Raw genomic sequence first — 9,819 nt, forward strand, 5'->3', positions numbered from 1 at the left:
GTTTACTTCCTTCTTTTGTTCCTTTTTTCCTTTCATAAAAGTCATTGCTCCTTCTTTTCTTTCTTTTTCGTTTCATTAAAAAGTCATTGATACATTTCTAAACAGGAAGAATCACAGCTAATCTTATGTTATAGAATAGTTTTATAAAGTAATAAACAATATGCATTTGTGTGCAGTGAATGTAGATATTACATGATTAAAAGAAATGACATTTTGGAAGGACTTGGGATATAGAAAAGTAAAGTTTGTGTCTTTATTTCTGTTGTGCTGTGACACACAGACCACAGCGTCAGCAATGTGCCTCATTGCCAGTTCCATCCTTACTAAGAAATGATCCTGTTCAGTGTTTCAGCTCAGCGCTTGGCAGTATCTGACTGCCTTAGGAAGCTTTTAGTACTGGTAGTAGTTTAGTCACTAAGTAATGACCGACTCTTGTGACCCCATAGACTGTAGTCTGCCAGGCTCCTCTGTCCTTGGGATTCTCCAGGCAAGAATACTGGAGTGGGTTGCCATTTCCTTCTCCAGGGGATCTTCCCCACCCAGGAATTGAACCCAGGTCTCCTGCATTGCGGGCAGAGTCTGTACCAACTGAGCTATGAAGGAATACCTGAGGAAATTTTAGGGACACAAATTACTGGCTTTACCTTTAAGATTTGGATTCAGTAGGTTTCAGGTGAAGACCTAGGAATTTGTATTTAGAAAATCACTCTAGGTTATGCTAATATACAGCCAGATGTGGGGATCGCTGAAGAATATTCAAATAATCCCAATTACTAGGAATAAATACAAGCTGACTGAGATAGAAATATATTATTTTATTTGTAGTTATTTTGAAAAGCAAATGTGCCAGGCTTCATAACATTATTTCTTTCACAAGTTTTAATTTTTCAGCTTTGGTTTCAAATTTATAGTCGACTTTTTGAGCATAAGTCTTTAAATTTACTGTAGACTTAAGTCAATATTGATAAGCATGAGAGATGAATATTGCTCACTATTAGGCATTCTAGACACAGTAAGATTTTCTTAGAAACTGCCAGAGCTGTGCAGAGAACATCACAATATTTGCTGACCCTTACCACCAAGATATGAACTATGAATGTTTGGACAGAGAAGTAAATGTCAAAGTAACAGCCTTACTTCTGAATGCTTTGATTTTTATGTTCTAAAACATCACCAACTTGATGCTTAGTCTCACTCTACTTTTCGCATTGAATCGTACACTCATTTAAAAATTATTTCCTAGCAATATTTTATAACAACAACCTTTAAGCAATAATCTAAGCCATGATGATGATGATGTATGAAACTTGCACTCCTATGCAAGTTTAGGGAAATAAAGACATGTCTTACATAAGCAATAATATAAGTAGTGTGGACTTTTAAATGACGTTCACCATTCTACTACAGCAAAATGAGCAGCAAGGGATAGATAAAAAATTATCTGAGCAGGTAACATGCTTAATCTCTCTCATAAATCCTTCATTTGCACACATGCTATGAAGTAATTGATATATTCTGATCAGATTGTTTCTGATGTATAATTATTGATATCTATCATAATATGATTTCTATTCCTCTGAAAGCATTGTGAATGTTTTGTGCCCAGATTTTCAGATCTTTGTAGTATATAATAAATAGAAGTATTTAACTATAGATAAATGAGCAAAAATATAGAATGGGTTGGATGAACTAATTGAGAGTGTAGGCTTGGCAAAAATATAGATACACCTTGGGATAAGGTAATTAATTCAACTATTCATTTTATTAGGTCTGATAAGATAAAAGATTAAAGAGTCATTTTCACTGTTTTCTGTGATACTGAATGTTAAGTAGGTACAATAATATTTTGGCTTTCAGAATGTGATTGGCTGAAATTCATCTGTAGTATAATTTTAAAATGTCTGAAAATTATTGTGTAATTATATTTAAAATAGCTTGTACTTTTCATTTGACAATTACACTAAAGCTCACAGGCTTCAAAATGATTAATTCATATTTCTATTTTCTTAAAATATAATTTTAATCAGATACAGCATGGTTAATAATAATCAGTCCTTTAGTAGTTAAATTGCTCCTCCCTCATTTAGAATCATGTATCAGGATTACAATTAAAAGTAACAGGGAAATTTATGATACACGGAGGTACTTCTAATCATCTGATTATTATTTAGCAAAATCATATAAGGTCAGAATCCATTCCTAAGCCTTTAAATAAGATTCTTGTTTAGTCACTAAGTCATGTCTGACTCATTGTGACCCCATGGACTTTAGCCTGCCAGGCTCCTCTGTCCATGAGATTACAGCTTCTATTATTGTCTAGATGGATAAACTCCCTTATAATCTTGAATCTGAACACAATTGGAATCGTGAGTGAACTTGCTAGTATTTTACCTTTCAACTACCAACATCAAAGCTTAAATTAACATCCTCCTACACAGTTTATAAAATTCCCCTATAAAAATTAAGCAGGGTGCGTTGAGTCACTGGGAAAGTTGTTTATTTTTTCCTACTGAGAAAGCATTTGATGATCATCTTTTTGTATATCATTGGAAGCTTATATCTTAATATGCTTTTGATAATAAATAATAAAAATATTTGAGTCCACTAAAAATTACAGTAAATTTATTTCCTCAGTTATGTAGTTGCTAATCAGACCACTCTTAATGTTAGACTTAAGTACTATTGCTAACTATTTGAAAGCAGAAGAGACAAGAAAAACTAAATGATGAGCTTAAGTAACAGCTTGTTTCTAATTCTTTTGATATATATTTTTTAAATAAAGGAATTGGTTTATATTTAATCTTCCTCTGTGGCCTTTTGGCTAGTTGGAGATAAGGAAGGGATTCTACTAAATGAATTTTTACTGGGGGCTATTAAGTGTAATTAATAAGTAGAACAGTAATGTATTAATTGGGATAAAATCAGAATTCTGCAAAATTGTTTCCTCACACTCCTTACTTTTTTTTTTTAAATCAGTGTTTATTACATAGTCTTTTAGTTTATTTTTTTAAATATAAATTTATTTATTTTAATTGGAGGTTAATTACAACAAATACAATATTGTAAAGTAATTAAACTCCTTACTTTTTAGAGACAGTTCTTCCCATTTTGCTGCCTGGCATCAGACTCAGTACACAGGGACAGATGGAGGGGTGGGATGAGCAGGAGCTTTAGATGAGATCGGTTAGAGATTGAACTGTTTTCTTTGTGAAGGTATACATACTCCTAAAGGGAGGCAGTTTTCATAATAGACACATGTAGTTTAGTGAAAACCAAATGATTTGCTCATTTTTATTTTAAAAAGAAAATAGAAAAAAATCCTTCATGAACTATTTTCAGTTTTCTTAGGAGGTAGTGACAACTCTTAGCAGGGGCACACATCTGTGAAACTGGAATTAGAAACTCACAAAGCTATATATAGAGACTCTGAAGGTGGTAGATAGAGCTAGTTTTGGTTATGATGATTAGGATTAATGGAAGTGTCAGAATGTCTGGACTTAAGGAGCAAAGAAGAAAAAAATATCAGATCAGATCAGATGTATATCACAGAAAGCCTGTGAAAATTAGCACAAAAGACTGTCTGTGTTTAAGTAATACTAGAGCAAAATATTTTTTTTTCCTTTTATAACAGGCCTGGTTGAGCTAACATTCAGAGAGAAGAATACAATTTGATTTTGTACTTCATTTTTTGTTGTTGTTGTTCTGACATTATAGAAGTTATATCATTCCCTAGTTGGAAAATCTAATCCCAAAGATTAGGAAATATTTATTCTGTGTAGTTACATCTATAAAATGGCTTGGGGGATCTATACTATATTCTATATTCTTCTTCACATTGCTTTCAATTTGGGCTTTAGCTGCAAGCAAAACAGGTGTTCAACTTTAGAGGACATACAAGATTTTATGACACCAGGCCTTTCCATCTTATTCTGGGATGCTCCAGAGTCCTGGAGCTGGGGAAACAATTACCTCACAACATTTGATGATGTTCTGAAGGAGAGATGAAGGTGTACTCCCAGTCTTTTAAAATTAAACGGGTTAGATAGTCTCTAAACATCATTTAAAGATGTTTCACTTTACATGAAGCTAGTTAATTCAAGCAGAGTTTGTTTAGAACTGAAATTTTAAAAGGAAGAAACAAACGAGCAATTTTTAATCAGAATTACTAGACTGTTTTTTAAATTTATTTTTAAGTGGAGAAAAATTCCTTTACAATATTGTGTTGGTTTCTGCTGAACAACAACACAAATCAGCCATAAGTTTACCTATATTCTCTCCTTGAACCCTCTCTCCCTCCCACCAAGCCCCCATCCCACCCCTCTAGGTTGTCACAGAGCACCAGGTTAAGCTCCCTGTGTTAGAAAAATAATTTAGGACAAAAAGTTGCTGTCTTGAAAGCCAGGTTACTTACAGCAAAATTTCAGAATGCTAAAAATTTTTGAAAGTTTTCTAAAGGTATGAAGTGCTTCAGCACTGAGAAAGAAAAAGATAACAAAGAAGTATAAATCACATTTCATTTTTTTTTCTCTACATTTTCCATTTGTTGCAAGAAAGAAAGATGTAGAAGATGTCATGAATGTGACAAAGGTATTAATTTTGGCAATGAGCTTTGGTTTGTAAATTTGGCAGCATTCTTTTACTTAAAATAATAAGCTGTTTTTAATAATATGAGGGTTAAGGGTAACAGTCAGGTATACTGTATTCCCATTCATCTATATATTGATCAAGAGCAAAGTATCTCAACTTCTCAGAATAAAATCTAAATGAAAAATAATTTATGTTCAAAATTTTGAATAATAAATATGTTATTCTATATGTTTTCTGACTAACAAGAAGGTGTGCATTTCTATACTTAATGAAATCTCAATTCCTAGAACAATTCCATTTTTATTGACTCCCAAGAAGCTTTCCTTTATGGTCAATATCACTATTGTTGAAAGCTGGCAGGAGAGTATGGGATGATATATAATACCTGAGACTAGGATGATCTGCACCAATTATTTCTGTAAAATAATTTAAAATCTGCCCCCCCCAACTTTGTAAGCTTTTTTATAGTTCAAATATCCATAGTTAAAGAAAACTCCATGCTGGAGTGGCTAGATGTTATCAACATGAAACCCCTCTCTCCAAATTTTATTGATATAAATTACCAGGTTAAAATCAGATTGGCTTGAAGTCTCAGATAAATTGTTTTTGTATTATTTGACTAGAAAGTATTATCAAGAATAAGAAATTTTTAAAAATAAGAAATTTATTCTTATGTTAGATTTCATTCTAGCAAAACAGGTATAGATAAACTGGATAACTGTAATTATCTACAATAATTCAAGGAATTTTTAAAACATTATTTTTGCTCTTGTTGTACAAAGATAATTACTAGTGAATGGTAGCCAAAATTATTATTCTTATCCTTTTAATTTGTTTCAAGTATGTTACCAGACAATTATAAAATCCATCCCTTTCCGTTGTTATGCAATTCAGTGACCTGAAATGGTACTCATTGCTTTTTCTTTTAATCCTTAAAATACTCTTTTTTCCTGTCTAAAGAGAAATTCTCCTACTAAAATGCAAATGAATATCTGACTATAGGAAGTATCCCATTTTACTTCAGCTGGACTGCAACCACAAAAAAAAGGACACCTACATAGAAGATTACAAGAGACAAACATCACTTTGCCTACATTAAATTGTCTAAAAATAACTCAACCCTCTTAACTTAGAAGAAATTTGAAAATAGATGGGAAGGCTAACTGATTATAGTTTATTTTTAGAACACTATTAATACATAACAGAATATCATGAAATGCAACATGTCAGAATTTTGATCAAGAAACAGGAAATATGCTAATCAGAATAAAAAGATTTAAAGGAACAAAATATCTTGTTTTATATGTGCCCATCAGTGCAGAATTTGGGAATATTTGGTACTATGTCTTTAATCAATATTTGCATTATGATCTAATTTAATATTAGCATAGTCTTTATGCTGATAAGAAACCATGCAAGAGTCCAAATATCAAGTGTGGCTATTACGTGAATAAACAATAGAGTTTGATGTTATTTCTGAATAAGATTATTGATGAATGTAAAATGAATGGGCTATATCTATAGGGGTTATGTGCACTAAAATATTTAGGTTCTGAAGTTTGTCAGCATCCTCAGCTTCTCTTTTCTATCTCTCCCTCCCTCCTTTCCTTTCTTTTATCCCTCCCTCTCCCTCTCACTGCTTCCTTCCTTCCTCCCTTCCTTTTTTTCTTTTTCTTATAAAGTATATGAAAAATAATATTTTATTATTATGGTTGAGATTGCTTTTTCACTTTCACATGATTGGACACTTCATGAATTCATGAGGTAAGGAAAAGAAGGTGACTATTCAGATACAGACCACTGGGGTATAGAAATGATTGAGACATTGAGACCTTGGCTTCTATAGACATTTCATCAGTTAAGAGAAACATAAGGTTTTGTTTTCTTTTTAAAATGCTCTTCTTTTATTGAATTTTAACACGATTTCAAGAAATATCAGGGTCACCCTTTTCGGACAATCTCCTCCTACAAACATTTTAATTTGAAAAAAATCCTCTTGTTTTCAAATGGTAAGTCTTCCCTTGGGTACCACACTGCTAAAGATAAAAATAGAAAAGAAGCTTCTTCTACCTATAGGGAAATTTTTTTTTCAAAAACTACTTCCCAGGTACTACTTGGTTTTATTGGCTCTTTGTCTAGAGATGACAGATACACTGTGTTGCTTCCTGTATACCCTTCTGTAAGGGTATGACATAGTATGGTGTTTGGGTTCTTTTTAGAGGGTTTTGAAAATGTTTGCTATCAATTTCATGTCTACTGTATTGAAAAAGTAATATGTATTCCAAATTTCTTAGCTCTATGCCTTTAAATTTTGGCATTTTAGATAGTTATTTATAACCATAGTTTTGAGTTATTCACTAGAATTAACAAATTACCATAATCTTAAGTATAAAAACGCAGGTTGGATCTTTTTATGGTAGCTATATTGAGGGATCAATCATTTACAAATCCCAATCCAAAACCGTATTTTCCAGGGGAAATTCAGTAATTTCTAGCAGATAATATGATTCATAAAGGAAAAGAAATGAAACATCTCATTTAAAGGAATAATGAGAAAGACAGAGAGTATGTTCTTCTATTTTAGATATCCCTAATACCACAATAATTTGAACAAGTCTTGAACAAGATTTAAAGAATATTAAATCTCTAAAACTGAAAATTTTATTAATTTTTGTTGTTATTAATATTACATTCAAGCTCTTTTATAAGTTTTCTATGTGACATACATTTGTTTGTGTTCATTAACAGCAAATTATGTAGAAATGATATAGCTATGTTTTCTCTCTGGAAAGATTTGCTTCAGTAAGTCAAATACCTTTGAATTTTGGTACTTATTTCTCATCTGAACTTCGTTGAACACCTCAGGGATCTTTTACTATAACAAATCAGGTAGTCTGTCAAAGGAAAGGATATGAAAAATTCAGAAAATTTAAAACTTCAAAGGGAAGAATTTCCATGTCAATCAATTTTTATTTATTCCACATTGATATTTATTTTGAAATTGTGAAAAAATAGGCAGCTTCCATATAAATTGACATCTATGAAAATGCGAATTTCTTTCTTCCTATATTTTTCAGTGTTAAGAAAACCTTCGTCTTGAAATGATAGAACTTAATACTTTTTTTTTGGTGGGGGGTAGAAATATGACCTTCAGTATCTTTGTCATTTTTATTTGTTGAGGGAAATGTTTTCAGTAATGAATGTAAAAATAGAAGAAATATGGTTGAGGAATACAGATGAAATATCAGATGACATTTGAACAGCTGTGAGCTACAGTGCCATTTTCTCCCTCTATTTTGTTGCCTCTTACTAAATTTATATTGAAGGCCCAGACTGGCAAAAATAACAACTACTAGTCATTGTCTCCTTTTATTATTTAGAGATAAGCAAAAATTATTCCAACTATGTGGAAATTGATTCACATAATAATGGCAGCTTATTACTACTAGGAAAGTCAGGTTAAGTTCAAATAGAAAAACAGTTAATGGGCAAAACAACTTTCTGATTTTCTTAGAGTTGAATTAACAGCTTTTTTTCTTTAAAAATAAAAACTTCCTGAAAAGTTTTCCTTGGACAAACTGTAATTTTATAACTGCCTTTAATCACATTATAATTTTGGTAATCAAGTGACAAAGCTGTCTCATTATGCTTTTAAAATTTATCAATTAAGTGCATTTAGAAGAAATCGGGCATGTTCAGGGTGGTATGGCTATAGACAATTAAGTGTATTTCAGAAATAATACATATCATTCTTCATTTCAAAATCAATCTACCTGAATTCTGACAATTCAACTGTGAATAGCCATTTTATCAAGCCAAAGGTTTTCATTTCCCTAACAGTGTTTAGATAAAAACAAAAACAAACAAAAATCTGCCTGCTCATTTTAATATGTAAGTAGCCAATGTATTTCTATCAAATATTCAAATGCTATATAAATATAAACAGGTTTCCCCAACCCACTTAATAAAATCACATGAGTATACTGTGCTAGGCCTTCATTCAGTTCCTCTGCATGGGGTAGGTTTTACTTAACCAGATAACAGAATTATTTTAATGTTTTGTCCAATTCATTTGCTATAATTTCATGTGTCTAAATTTTTGGTTTGACCTGCAATGTAAATAGTATTTTCCATTTGCTATTTTATTATCAAATTATAATTTGTAAATCATTACTTTAAAAAATCTAGTTATCACAAACTTAAATTGCAATGTCATAAAGTAATACTAAGATATATACTAATATATTTATAGGGCATGGTTAAATTACATATGTTTTGAATGTCAAGCTATTTTTGAATTTTAAAGATGATTGCATCCTTTAAACATGTAGCATTAATTTTAAAAGTTTGTTTGATGTTTCATATTATATTTTAAGGTATTTTTCTTTACTCAGTAGTACTAGTTTAGAGAAGCTTTCTGATTGAAAAGATGAAATATGACTCATTTCACTAAAAGTTTAAGAATACTAGTGTGTGTAAAAGTATGTAAGCACTTATAGGATTATAAACGTCTTTGCTTTTGATGTAACACCACTTTTTATTCATTTGATTGTGCTTATTTATAGTTATTCTAAATTGTGCATGATGTAAATAGTATGTTTCATTATGTAAAATGTCTTTGTATTTACAGACCGAAAAATAATATAAATTTGTATATGAAAAATCAGTGATTAAAAATTTGGGATTCTTATAAAACAAAGTAGAAATAACAGTTGTGTGTTATATTTACATAATTCATTACAAAACTCTCTGTTTAAACCAAATGTTTATTTACCTTATAAGTCAAACTGTTGCTTATATAATAATTTAAATCAATAAACAATACCAAAACAGACAAGTCTATAGATCCTTCTTAGTGTATTTTTTCACACCATGACTGACAATGACTTAGAATATGAATGGATAGTAAATGAAAGAATGGGGAACCAGTAAATGAGTGAATGGAGTGTTCACAATGTGTTATCATTATGACTAAAGATAATGCTACTGACACAACATCAGGCAATGCCAATTTTTAATTATTTTTATAATATGAAAACTCTCCTTAATTATTAATATCTTCCAGAACTTCAGTGTCCACAGTACTGGGGAGAAGACTTGGGAGGGAAGGCTTAAGAGGGAGGGCAGTACTCTTAATTTGATCTTTGCCACAGGGCTCTGTAAACTGAGGAGCTGTATGGGTCTCCAATGCTTGTTTCAGTCTTGTCTTTTTCTTACTCTTTTCCAATCTAT

This window comes from Budorcas taxicolor, chromosome 15, assembly GCF_023091745.1.
Source record: "Budorcas taxicolor isolate Tak-1 chromosome 15, Takin1.1, whole genome shotgun sequence".
NCBI classification, from domain to species: domain Eukaryota; kingdom Metazoa; phylum Chordata; class Mammalia; order Artiodactyla; family Bovidae; genus Budorcas; species Budorcas taxicolor.